This window comes from Tamandua tetradactyla, chromosome 5 (genome assembly GCF_023851605.1).
Source record: "Tamandua tetradactyla isolate mTamTet1 chromosome 5, mTamTet1.pri, whole genome shotgun sequence".
NCBI lineage: Eukaryota > Metazoa > Chordata > Mammalia > Pilosa > Myrmecophagidae > Tamandua > Tamandua tetradactyla.
In genome coordinates, this window is record NC_135331.1 from 177,508,603 (window position 1) to 177,523,117 (window position 14,515).

The 14,515-nt window shown below is 38.2% G+C and overlaps 1 long non-coding RNA gene across 5 annotated transcripts in view; it reads right to left on the reverse strand.

The window, feature by feature from the left end:
* The window catches only part of LOC143685116 (uncharacterized), a 99,652-nt gene that overhangs the window by 84,363 nt on the left and 774 nt on the right, over positions 1-14,515 (reverse strand). For 3 of the 5 annotated variants that reach the window (XR_013176384.1, XR_013176383.1, XR_013176382.1), the window contains exons 2-3: positions 14,199-14,426; positions 3,641-3,851 (exon numbers count right to left, since the gene is read on the reverse strand). This is a non-coding gene — a long non-coding RNA (uncharacterized LOC143685116). Of the gene's footprint in view, positions 1-3,249; positions 3,852-14,198; positions 14,427-14,515 lie in introns of those variants that run through there. The other 2 variants (XR_013176385.1, XR_013176381.1) reach the window with 2 other exon arrangements.

A 14,515-nucleotide genomic window follows, 5' to 3' on the forward strand; every position in this document is an offset into this window, starting at 1 on the left:
CTCTTTTAAGGATTCCAGTAAGCAACTCCACCTTCAGTGGGTGGAGACATACCTCCATGGAAGTCATCCAATCAAAAGTTACCACCCACAATTGGGTGGGTCACATCTTCATGGAAACAGTCAAAATGCTCCCACCCAGCAATATTGAATGAGGATCAAAGGGCATGGCTTTTCTGGGGTCCACCACAGATTCAGACCAGCACAGATGTGGAGAAAGAGACACAGTTATCCACTCTTGGTGGGAATGTAAAATGGTACAACTGCTTTGGAAGGCAGTTTGATGGTTCCTCAGGAAGCTACGTATTGCTGTATGATATGGCAATACCATTGCTAGATTTCTACTCAGAGACATGAGGGCAAGGACACAAATGGACATTTGCACACTGTATGGGTTTGAAATGATGTATATACCCTAGAAAAGCCATGCTTTAATCTTAATCCCATTTTGTAAAGGCAACCATTTCTTCTAATCCCTATTGAATGCTGTATGTTTGAGACTGTAACTAGATCATCTCCCTGGAGATGTAATTTAATCAAGAGTGGTTTTTAAGATGAATTAGGTGATGACATGTCTCCACCAATTCGGGTGGGTCTTGATTATTTTCTGAAGTCCTATAAAAGAGGAAACATTTTGGAGAATGAAAGAGATTCAGAGAGAGCAAAGCAGAACGACATAACCATGAGAATCAGCGTCCACCAGCCCATGACCTTTGGAAATGAAGAAGGAAAATGCCTCCCGGGTAGCTTCATGAAACAGGAAGCCAGGAGAAGAAGCTAGCAGATGACACCATGTTCACCATGTTTGCCTTGTGCCCTTCCACTTAAGAGAGAGACCCTGAACTTCATAGGCCTTCTTGAACCAGGGTATCTTTCTCTGGATGCCTTTGATGGGACATTTCTATAGACTTGCTTTAACTGGGACATTTTCTCGCCCTTAGAACTGTAAACTAGCAACTTATTAAATTCTTCCTTTTAAAAGCCATTCTGTTTCTGGTATATTGCACTTCAGCAGCTCACAAACTAGAATACACACAAAAGTTTATAGCAGCATTATTTGCAAGCGAAGAAATGGATACAGCTCAAATGTCCATCGACAGATAAGTGATGAAACAAGCTGTGGTACATACCTACAACAGAATCTTATGCAGCTGTAAGACAGAATAAAATAATGAAGTTTGTAATAACATGGATGGACCTTGAGGACATTATGTTGAGTGAAATCAGCCAGAAACAAAAGAACAAATACTGTATGGTCTCACTGATATGAACTAACATTAATGAATGAACTTGGAGAATTTCAGTTAAGAACAGAGACCATCAGGAGATAGAAATAAGGTAGATATTGGGTAATTGGAGCTGAAAGGATACAGATTGTGCAACAGTACTGATTGTAAAAACTGAGAAATGGGTGGCACAGTACTACCTAACTATAGTACAATAATATTAGTACACTGAATGAAGCTGATTGTGACAATGAGAAAGGAAGGAGAGCTAGGGGCACAAATCAAACCAGAAGGAAAGATAGGTGATAAAGACTGAGATGGTATAATCTAGGAGTGCCTAGAGTGTACAATGATAGTGACTAAATGTACAAATTAAAAAATGTTTTTGTATGAGGAAGAACAAAGGAATGACAATATTGCAGTGTTATAAATAGATGGTAATTCACATTTTAAAACTTTAACTTACGTGTGAAACTGAAGCAAGAAATATTTATTTGGTACAAAATTTATATTTTGACTAGTGCACCTCCTAATATAACTTATATGGACAGTTAAATATAACACCATCAGTACATGGAAGCTTGAGTGGGACATGAGATTTTACAGGTTTGTCCAGAGTGATGCCTCAATAAATCCCAGCATGATTTGAACACTGAATAAAACAGTATTTGCAAAGTGCCCTTGGGGGAATGGTGAGAAAGGGAGAAAATTCAACTTCCCCATTTGGAGAAGGCCTGATATTCTCACAAGCAGTGAGGACAACAAAATCAATAGGCCTAACCCTCAATCTTGGGGTTTGTTCTTATGAAACTTATCCCCGCAAAGGATAGGCAAAGCCTACTAAAAATTAGGCCTAAAAGTCACCCCCAGAGAACCTCGTTTGTTGCTCAGATGTGGCCTCAACCAACATGGCAAGCAAACTCACTGTCCTCCCCCTCTCTATCTGGGACATGACTCCCAGAGGTGTAAACTTCCCTGGCAACATGGGACAGAAATCCTACAATGAGCTGGGACTCAGCATCAAGGGATTGAGAAAAACTTCTTGACTGAAAGGGGGAAGAGAGAAATGAGACAAAATAAAATGTCAATGGCTGAGAGATTTCAAATAGAGTTGAGAGGTTATCCTGGAGGTCATTCTTATGCATTATATAGACATCACCTTTTTAGTTTAAGATGTACTAGAGAGGCTAGAAGGAAGTGCGTGAAACTGTACAGCTGTGTTCCAGTAGCCATGTTTCTTTAAGATGATTGTATAATGATAGAGCTTTCGCAAAGTGACTATGTAATTGTGAAAACCTTGTTCTGATGCTCCTTTTATTTATGGTATGGACAGATGAGAAAAAAATATCGATAAAAATAAATAAATAATGTAGTGGAGAGGCTGGAAGGATGTAGTGGAGAGGTTGGAGGGAATTGCCTAAAAATGTAGTGCTGTGTTCCAGTAGCCATGTTTCTTGATGATGATTGAACAATGATATAGCTTTCACAATGAGACTCTGTGAATGTGAAAACTTTATGTCTGATGCTCCCTTTAGCTACTATATCAACAGAAGAGTAGAACATATGGAATAAAAATAAATAATAGGGGGAACAAATGTTAAAATAAATTCAGTTTGAAATAGTGGTAAATGAAAGCGAAGGGTAAGGGGTATGGTATGTATAGTCTTTTTTTCTCTATTATCATTTTATTTCTTTTTCTGTTGTCTTTTTATTTCTTTTTCTAAATCGATGCAAATGTACTAAGAAATGATGAATATGCAACTATGTGATGATATTAAGAATTACTGATTGTATATGTAGAATGGAATGATATCTAAATTTTTTGTTTGTTAATTTTTTTAATTAATAAAAAAAGTTAAAAAAAAAAAAGAAAAGAAAATTCAAAATGACTAAAGGCTATGGCCACAACAGGAAAATCTGAAGTAGAAAAACCAAATAAAAAATCCAAATACTTCTTCAACAACAAAATAAATAAATAAATAAATAAATAAATAAATAAATAAATAAATAAATAAATAATGGGGGAACAAATGTTAAAATAAATTGGGTAGAGGGAAATACTAGTGGTCAATGAGAGGGAGGGGTACAGGGTATGGTATGTATGAGTTTTTTTCTTTTTTCTTTTTATTTCTTTTTCTGGATTGATGTAAATTTTCTGAGAAATGATTATAGTGATGAATATACAACTATGTGATGATATTGTGAGCCACTGATTGCACACCAAGTATGGAATGTTCATATATTAAGAATGTTCGTGTTTGTATGTTGATTGGTGTTATTAGTAAAAAATAAAAATTGGCCCTATGAACTAAGGGAAAAAAATAGAGTCTATTTATAAATGGGTTCAACCCACAGGACAGGAGGGTTAGAACTTGCACATGAATCAATTCCCAACAGTGGAATAATACAGTATTTACCTTTAGTAGGTTAAGCTTCTTTCATTCAGCTTAATTCTTTTGACATTCATCTCTGCCATTGCGAGTGTAAATAATTCATTCATTTTTATTGCTGAGTAGTGTTCCATTGTATAGAAAATTCAATATGTGTTCATCCATTCATTCATCTGTTAATGGCTATGTTTGTTTTTCTGTTTGGGGGCTATAACAAATAAAGCTTCTGTGAATATTCCTGTACAAAACAAAAAAAGAATTGTTTGAAGACCTGTTCATTCTTTGCCTACTTCATACAGATACTTAATAATATGGATGAAGGATAATGGCATTGAACTAAAGCTCAAATCATCTGGAGTTGTATCCACAAAACATGACAACATTTTTGCTTACATATTGGACCTGTTAGTTACAATTATTTTTAAATGATTTAATTATTTAAAGCAAAATATATCTACCATTTTGACATAGAACTATTCTATATTTATTTCATGAACTTTCTGTTTTCTAGTTGCCAGCTGTCCAACTCTGTTCTCTGGGTGACATCTGGCCCCATATTAAATGCATTTGACCACCACCTAAGAATATGACCCCCCCTCCCCCAAAATACCAGCCTGGAAAGATTACTAATAAACATATAAAAAATTAAAAAACCTACTTCTGGTGAAATGAATCTCAAAATATTAGACAAAAGTTTAATGTTTAATCACATGCCCCAATGCCAGTATTATAATTGAATTTAGCTGCTTGCATATTTTCATAAAATGAAATGAGAATGAATTAAATTATCAATGATAGGTGAAGAGAGACAGAAATCCTTAAAATGCATGTGTCATTTCTTCATATATTCTAACAACTTCCTCCCCAATCCCATCCAGATTCCCTACTCCTTTAGGCTTATTAGTTCTTCAATACTCCACCAACAGTTACTCAGCAAGCTATTAAATCATTATAATTGCATGTGAATTCTCCTGATATAAAACTCTAAGTTTGCATTGATCATATGAAGAGTTACTGCTAAGAAACAGATTGCATTCAAAAGGTGAAAAAGTAGTTTTCTACCTAAAATGTGACTGGTTAGCTATCAGTAGAATTGCAAGGAAACATAATTATCACAGTTCTATTTGCTAAAATAATTTCAACTGATAGATTTTCCATTGTTTTTTAATACACTTTTCTATCTTTGCCTTCTAGTTACTCAGTATTTTCCCTTCTATTTTCTCAATTATTTAGAATCCTTTTGATATGCACAAACATTGTACACTATGATTTTTTTTTGTTCTCACTCTCATTTATTTAGTTTAAATTACTTGCCAGATGCTGTAACAGAAGTTTTCTCCAATGATCTCTTTTTCTTCAATGATATTTTCCTTTGTGCTATTACCTCTTTGGTCATATCTCAGATATGTTATTACCAATAAATGCAAGTCCTACATAATCTCAATTTCAAATATCTCACTCTTTGACCATTACCTCCTATCATTGTAGCTTACTCTCCTGTTTATTCAAACTTTACAATCTTGAGCACCCCTGTGGCCTACAATCCATTGACCTTACTATTTTTTCCCCACCATTATAGTCTCACTTGCTTAGCAAAAATTTCATGGCCAAACTTTACAATTATTCCCTTGCATATCCCTTCTTCTCTCTTGCCCTCTCTTGCATCATCTCCCTTGGTTAAAACAGAATAAAACAAAAACTTTTTATTTTGAGCAATTGTAGATTCACATACAGTTGTAAGAAATAATGCAGAAACATCTCATGAACCTCTTTACCTAGTTTTCCCTCAAAGTATAACATCTTGCATGACTATAGTACCATGTCACAACCAGGAGATTGACATAGATACAATCCACCAAACCTGTTCAGGTTTCGTCAGTTATTGCACTCATTTATGTGCATGTATGTGTGTATTTCTGTGCAATTTATACATGTTGATTGATTTTTTTTAATTTTCAGTTTTGAAATAATTTTACACTGACAGTGCAAGCCCATGGTTGGTTAACTAGGTTGGGAGTAAAGACCAAGTCGAATTCAAAGTTAACAGGAAACATTGTTTCTGCCAAATCATGCAGCATGTATAAAATGGCACAATCCCCTCATTCAGTGACTACTGCTTTCTGTCAGTGATTTCCCTTGTCTATTTTCATTTATTACTGGGCATACTCAGTTGCTGAACTGCCTGCCCCTCATGACAGCACCCAGCCCCTAGTTAATTTACACTTCTTCTAATTCCACCTCTGAAACTGCAACCATTTTCAAACTGATCCTTAATTCCATAGACCAGGGTTCCTCCACCTCAACACTATTTGCATTTGAGGGCCAGATTCTTTGTGGCTGGGACTGTCCTGCACATTGTAGGAGATGCAGCAACAACCCTGACCTCTACCTGCCTCCACCCCTAGTTGTGATCATCAAACGTTTCCCCAGATATTGCCAAATGTCTGCAGGGAGACAAACTTGCTTTCAGTTGAGAATCACTGCCTTAAACCTCACTCAGAAAACTTCTGTTAGAGATCAAACATTAAAAAAGATGTTTCCACCGCCGCGCGGCGCACGCGCCCCGCAGCAGCCGAGCCGCCCGACCTCCCTACCCCCTCTCTCTCTCCGCCGGACCGCCGCGCGGCGCACGCGCCCCGCAGCAGCCGAGCCGCCCGACCTCCCTACCCCCTCTCTCTCTCCGCCGGACCGCCGCGCGGCGCACGCGCCCCGCAGCAGCCGAGCCGCCCGACCTCCCTACCCCCTCTCTCTCTCCCTACCCCCCTCCTCCCCCTCCTGCTCCGGCTGCTCTCCAACCAACACGGTGCCCTCTTCCCCCGCCTTCACCGTGCTCCTCCGCCACCAGCCTCGACAGCCTTGCCGCCCTCACCTTTCCTCCTCCAGAACAACTACTGGGGGAGTGGAGATAATACAGAGCAGCTCCCGGAGCCACGAGGGAGATCAAAGGGACAGCGTACCCCATCCTGGAACGGCTGACTATCTGGGAGAACCAGCTCCGGTGAGATCACCAAGAGGCACGGGCTTTCCTGGGTGGGACAGCAAGCGACCGGAGTCCCTCCCTTCCACCTTCCCAGGCCAGCTGGTAGAATTGGACAGGCGGTCCCCTTAGGCCGCGGCGGCTGGTGCCCCCACCACACGAGGCCCCCCGGAACAACTGAGATAGTTGGGTCGGAAATCCCCAGACTGCGGAGAACAGTGACCGGGGGATCCCTTCCAAACGCGTGACTCCCCCGTCGGCTGGGAGCAGTGCACTCTCCCGGGCTGCGACAGCTGGCGCCCTCCCGCCACGCTTGGTGCCCCGGGCCGACTAGCCAATTTGGCCGGACGCTCTCCTGTGCTGCGACAGCCGGCGACCCGCCCCGCGTTTGGAACCCCGGGCCGGCTGGCATTCTTCCAAGACGCTTCGGTTGCCGAACCTCCCCTACGGCGAGAGTTTTCCAGAGTTGAGGGACCCACAGCAACTTTCGCTGGTGGAACCCACAGACAGGCGTGTGCCACGTGCGCCACCTACTGGGCAGGATAGGAAGAACAGAACCCAGAGACTGCGCAGAAAAATCTTTCAACCCGTGGGGTCGAACACCCGGGGAAATCTGACTAAATGCCCAGACGCCAGCAGAAGATAATGGACCACGCTCAGAAAATTGAACATATGGCCCAGTCAAACGAAGAAACCAATAGTTCAAATGAGATACAGGAGCTGAAACAACTAATGCTGAATATACGAAGAGAAATGGAAAACCTCTTCAAAAACGAAATCGATAAATTGAGGGAGGACATGAAGAAGACATGGGCTGAACATAAAGAAGAAATAGAAAAACTGAAAAAACAAATCACAGAACTTATGGAAGTGAAAGATAAAGTAGAAAAGATGGAAAAAACAATGGATACCTACAATGACAGATTTAAAGAAACAGAAGATAGAATTAGTGATTTGGAGGATGAAACATCTGAACTCCAAAAAGAAACAGAAACTATCCGGAAAAGAATGGAAAAATTTGAACAAGGTATCAGGGAACTCAAGGACAATGTGAACCGTACAAATATACGTGTAGTGGGTATCCCAGAAGGAGAAGAGAAGGGAAAAGGAGGAGAAAAACTAATGGAAGAAATTATCACTGAAAATTTCCCAACTCTTATGAAAGACCTAAAATTACAGATTCAAGAAGTGCAGCGCACCCCAAAGAGATTAGACACAAATAGGCGTTCCCCAAGACACTTACTAGTTAGAATGTCAGAGGTCAAAGAGAAAGAGAGGATCTTGAAGGCAGCGAGAGAAAAACAATCCGTCACATACAAGGGAAACCCAATAAGACTATGTGTAGATTTCTCAGCAGAAACCATGGAAGCTAGAAGACAGTGGGATGATATATTTAAGTTACTAAAAGAGAAAAACTGCCAGCCAAGACTCCTATATCCAGCAAAATTGTCCTTCAAAAATGAGGGAGAAATTAAAACATTCTCAGACAAAAAGTCACTAAGAGAATTTGTGACCAAGAGACCAGCTCTGCAAGAAATACTAAAGGAAGCACTAGAGTCAGATACAAAAAGACAGAAGAGAGAGACATGGAGAAAAGTGTAGAAAGAAGGAAAGTCAGATATGATATATATAATACAAAAGGCAAAATGGTAGAGGAAAATATTATCCAAACAGTAATAACTCTAAATGTCAATGGACTGAATTCCCCAATTAAAAGACATAGACTGGCAGAATGGATTAAAAAACAGGATCCTTCTATATGCTGTCTACAGGAAACACATCTTAGACCCAAAGATAAATATAGGTTGAAAGTGAAAGGTTGGGAAAAGATATTTCATGCAAACAACAACCAGAAAAGAGCAGGAGTGGCTATACTAATATCCAACAAATTAGACTTCAAATGTAAAACAGTTAAAAGAGACAAAGAAGGACACTATATACTATTAAAAGGAACAATTAAGCAAGAAGACATAACAATCATAAATATTTACGCACCGAACCAGAATGCCCCAAAATACGTGAGGAATACACTGCAAACACTGAAGAGGGAAATAGACACATATACCATAATAGTTGGAGACTTCAATTCACCACTCTCATCAATGGACAGAACATCTACACAGAGGATCAATAAAGAAATAGAGAACCTGAATATTACTATAAATGAACTTGACTTAACAGACATTTATAGGACATTACATCCCACAACAGCAGGATACACCTTTTTTTCAAGTGCTCATGGATCATTCTCAAAGATAGACCATATGCTGGGTCACAAAGCAAGTCTTAACAAATTTAAAAATATTGAAATCATACACAACACTTTCTCGGATCATAAAGGAATGAAGTTGGAAATCAATAATAGGCGGAGGGCCAGAAAATTCATAAATACATGGAGGCTCAACAACACACTCTTAAACAACAAGTGGGTCAAAGAAGAAATTGCAAGAGAAATTAGTAAATACCTAGAGGCAAATGAAAATGAAGATACAACATATCAAAACTTATGGGACGCAGCAAAGGCAGTGCTAAGAGGGAAATTTATTGCCCTAAATGCCTTTATCAGAAAAGAAGAAAAGGCAAAAATGCAGGAATTAACTGTCCATTTGGAAGAACTGGAGAAAGAACAGCAAACTAATCCCAAAGCAAGCAAAAGGAAAGAAATAACAAAGGTTAGAGCAGAAATAAATGAAATTGAAAACAATAGAGAAAATCAATAAGACCAGAAGTTGGTTCTATGAGAAAATCAACAAGATTGATGGGCCCTTAGCAAGATTGACAAAAAGAAGAAGAGAGAGGATGCAAATAAATAAGATTAGAAATGAAAGAGGAGACATAACTACTGACCTCACAGAAATAAAGGAGGTAATAACAGGATACTATGAACAACTTTACGCTAATAAATACAACAATTTAGAAGAAATGGACAGGTTCCTGGAAAGACATGAACAACCAACTTTGACTCAAGAAGAAATAGACGACCTCAACAAACCAATCACAAGTAAAGAGATTGAATTAGTTATTCAAAAGCTCCCTAAAAAGAAAAGCCCAGGACCAGACGGCTTCACATGTGAATTCTATCAAACATTCCAGAAAGAATTAGTACCTACTCTCCTCAAACTCTTCAACATAATCGAAGTGGAGGGAAAACTACCTAATTCATTCTATGAAGCCAACATCACCCTCATACCAAAACCAGGCAAAGATATTACAAAAAAAGAAAACTACAGACCAATCTCTCTAATGAATACAGATGCAAAAATCCTCAATAAAATTCTAGCAAATCGTATCCAACAACACATTAAAAGAATTATACATCATGACCAAGTAGGATTCATCCCAGGTATGCAAGGATGGTTCAACATAAGAAAATCAATTAATGTAATACACCATATCAACAAATCAAAGCAGAAAAATCACATGATCATCTCAATTGATGCAGAGAAGGCATTTGACAAGATTCAACATCCTTTCCTGCTGAAAACACTTCAAAAGATAGGAATACAAGGGAACTTCCTTAAAATGATAGAGGGAATATATGAAAAACCCACAGCTAATATCATCCTCAATGGGGAAAAATTGAAAACTTTCCCCCTAAGATCAGGAACAAGACAAGGATGTCCACTATCACCACTATTATTCAACATTGTGTTGGAAGTTCTAGCCAGAGCAATTAGGCAAGAAAAGAAATACAAGGCATCAAAATAGGAAAGGAAGAAGTAAAACTATCACTGTTTGCAGACGATATGATACTATATGTAGAAAACCCAGAAAAATCCACAACAAAATTAATAGAGCTAATAAATGAGTACAGCAAAGTAGCAGGCTACAAGATCAACATTCAAAAATCTGTAGCTTTTCTATACACTAGTAATGAACAAGCTGAGGCGGAAATCAAGAAACGAATCCCATTTACAATCGCAACTAAAAGAATAAAATACCTAGGAATAAATTTAACCAAAGAGACAAAAAACCTATATAAAGAAAACTACAAAAAACTGTTAAAAGAAATCACAGAAGACCTAAATAGATGGAAGGGCATACCGTGTTCATGGATTGGAAGACTAAATATAGTTAAGATGTCAATCCTACCTAAATTGATTTACAGATTCAATGCAATACCAATCAAAATCCCAACAACTTATTTTTCAGAAATAGAAAAACCAATAAGCAAATTTATCTGGAAGGGCAGGGTGCCCCGAATTGCTAAAAACATCTTGAGGAAAAAAAACGAAGCTGGAGGTCTCGCGCTGCCTGACTTTAAGGCATACTATGAAGCCACAGTGGTCAAAACAGCATGGTATTGGCATAAAGATAGATATATCGACCAATGGAATCGAATAGAGTGCTCAGATATAGACCCTCTCATCTATGGACATTTGATCTTTGATAAGGCAGTCAAGCCAACTCACCTGGGACAGAGCAGTCTCTTCAATAAATGGTGCCTAGAGAACTGGATATCCATATGCAAAAGAATGAAAAAAGACCCATCTCTCACACCCTATACAAAAGTTAACTCAAAATGGATCAAAGATCTAAACATTAGGTCTAAGACCATAAAACAGATAGAGGAAAATGTTGGGAGATATCTTATGGATCTTACAACTGGAGGTGGTTTTATGGACCTTAAACCTAAAGCAAGAACACTGAAGAAGGAAATAAATAAATGGGAGCTCCTCAAAATTAAACACTTTTGTGCATCAGAGAACTTCATCAAGAAAGTAGAAAGACAGCCTACACAGTGGGAGACAATATTTGGAAACGACATATCAGATAAAGGTCTAGTATCCAGAATTTATAAAGAGATTATTCAACTCAACAACAAAAAGACAGCCAACCCAATTACAAAATGGGAAAAAGACTTAAACAGACACCTACCAGAAGAAGAATTACGGATGGCCAAGAGGCACATGAAGAGATGCTCAATGTCCCTGGCCATTAGAGAAATGCAAATCAAAACCACAATGAGATATCATCTCACACCCACCAGAATGGCCATTATCAACAAAACAGAAAATGACAAGTGCTGGAGAGGATGCGGAGAAAGAGGCACACTTATTCACTGTTGGTGGGAATGTCAAAGGGTGCAACCACTGTGGAAGGCAGTTTGGCGGTTCCTCAAAAAGCTGAATATAGAATTGCCATACGACCCAGCAATACCACTGCTAGGTATCTACTCAAAGGACTTAAGGGCAAAGACACAAACGGACATTTGCACACCAATGTTTATAGCAGCGTTATTTACAATTGCAAAGAGATGGAAACAGCCAAAATCTCCATCAACAGAAGAGTGGCTAAACAAACTGTGGTATATACATACGATGGAATATTATGCAGCTTTAAGACAAGATAAACTTGTGAACCATGTAATAACATGGATGGACCTAGAGAATATTATGCTGAGTGAATCCAGCCAAAAACTAAAGGACAAATACTGTATGGTCCCACTGTTGTGAATGGACATTCGAGAATAAACTTGAAATATGTCATTGGTAACAGAGTTCAGCAGGAGTTAGAAACAGGGTAAGACAATGGGTAATTGAAGCTGAAGGGATACAGATTGTGCAACAGGACTAGATACAAAAACTCAAAAATGGACAGCACAATAATACCTAATTGTAAAGTAATCATGTTAAAATACTGAATGAAGCTGCATCTGAGCTATAGGGTTTTTTTTTTTGTTTTTGTTTGCTTGTTGGTTTGTTTGTTGTTGTTGTTTTTTACTATTACTACTACTTTTATTTCTTTTCTTTATATTAACATTTTATATCTTTTTCTGTTGTGTTGCTAGTTCCTCTAAACTGATGCAAATGTACTAAGAAACAATGATCATGCAACTATGTGATGATGTTAAGAATTACTGAGTGCATATGTAGAATGGTATGATTTCTAAACGTTGTGTTAATTTCTTTTTTTTCTTTCCGTTAATAAAAAAAAAAAAAAAAAAAAAAAAAAGATGTTTCCCTCCTCCTACTTGTCAAGCTGACTTCCACAGTTCTTTTGGAGTATCAAGCCTTACTGGCAAAAATCTTGATATCATAATGGGAAAGTTTGCAGATAATAAATAGGCAGCATAACTTCAGGTAGAAAAATTCAACAAGAACAATAGTCTTTATCCCAGCATGCCCAGCCAAAAATCTCAGTGTATTTCATGGGCTCTGACTGGGGAATTTATCATTCCTCAGTCAATTACTGTGAATGAAATCACCTAATTAGCTAAGACCAATGTTCCATATTTAACTAGAAACACACAGGCTATAACTCAAGGCATAGACACCAGGAGAATGTAATACATGATATGAATGAAAAGTTCAGGGTGCTATGACAGCACATAACAAGGGAAACTGGGGTGGTCTTTGTGATCAGAGAAGGTTTCCAAGAGGAAAAGAACAAAATGAAAGAACACAGGAAAACATTGCAGGCAAAGGAAACAGCATGTACAATGACTCTAAGGTAAAAAGCTCATGGAAATTTGAGAAACAACAAAAAATCAGGGTGATTGGATTGCAGAAAGAGAAAGAAAAGTGATTTAAGATGAAATTGAAAAGTGAAATAATTTTATACTGACAGTACATGATACAAGCTTTGGCTTTTATCCAAAAAATGATGGAAAGAAACTGAAGGATTCCTATAATCAAAGACAAACTAGAGCATTTGGCTAAAAATGAAGCAGGAATAATGACTGGGCATTTTCTTAGGATGTTTATGTGCATGTGTCACTTCAGAACCTTCCAGTTGCTCTTCTCCCCTAAAGTAAAGAGTTTAAGCGAATTCTATGCCTGTTTTTTCATGCCACCTTTCTCCTGGCCTCACCACCTGCTCTGGCTTGACTTTCCAAGAGGAAAGCCTCTACTGTATCATGCCGCTCATAAGGGAAAAGAGTAAGGAAAAATGCTAACTACTTCAGCCCTTGCAATAGTTACAAAAATTCCCAAATATGATTCTAGTTTATCTTCCATTTTGTCCTTGAGTCTATTCCTGCCAGAAATTCCCTGCAGAAATTATATGCAACATTTTCGGGGTACATGCACCTGTGTTTTGGGGAGAGGTAAAGATCCACAGCTTTCATCAAATTATTGAATCCCCAGCAAAACTGGAGGAAGAAGACAAGTTTTATGTTCTTCTTTGTAGTTAGAATTTATGGCCAACTTCTTGTTTATTGGAAACCACATCAATGTCAAGTATGAAATACCAAATGTAAGTTGGTTTATGTAAAAAATAAAAAGAGAGAGAGAGATGTGTTTGCAAATATATATATACGTATATATATTTACACACACACACACATACATATATATATATATATATTAAAGACAAAGAGAAATACAGACCAGGTTAATGTTAAGGACTTTGAATAAGTTGTGCTTTTGTCAAAGCCAGATGTGGTCCAATTCTCTATACCATCTTTATGTTGGAGACTGCATAATATGAATAAACATTAAAAATCATGACTGGAAATTATGGCAAAATTGTAAATTAATATTTATACCATCAAATAAATATTATATTATGCCAGTAAATTATTAGAAAACAGGTAATGCAGGACTGTCAATTTATTTATGGTAAACTTTTATATTGCCATCTCCTTAAAGAGTATATGCTACCTACTCACGTCCAGATTTCATATGAGGACAAAGCAAAAATCGAGACTTCATTTATCCTCCAAAACGTCTCCGAAGTTTGGTTCAGATACAGTATCTTCTTTGCGCTCTAGGTGTGAACTTCCGGCTCTCTCTGTCCTCATACTGGAGTCCTCTAGCCACCTCCTTGACCAAGATTCCCTCGCTACAGGACGGGTAGATCGATGTCACCTGCAGCCATTGCCATTATAGGCGACTGGGAAAAGGGAAAGTGGGGAAATTTCAAGTCTGCTCCAAAAGGCCATTCTCTTTGGAGCCCCTCAGGCACACCAGGCAAGAGAGTGC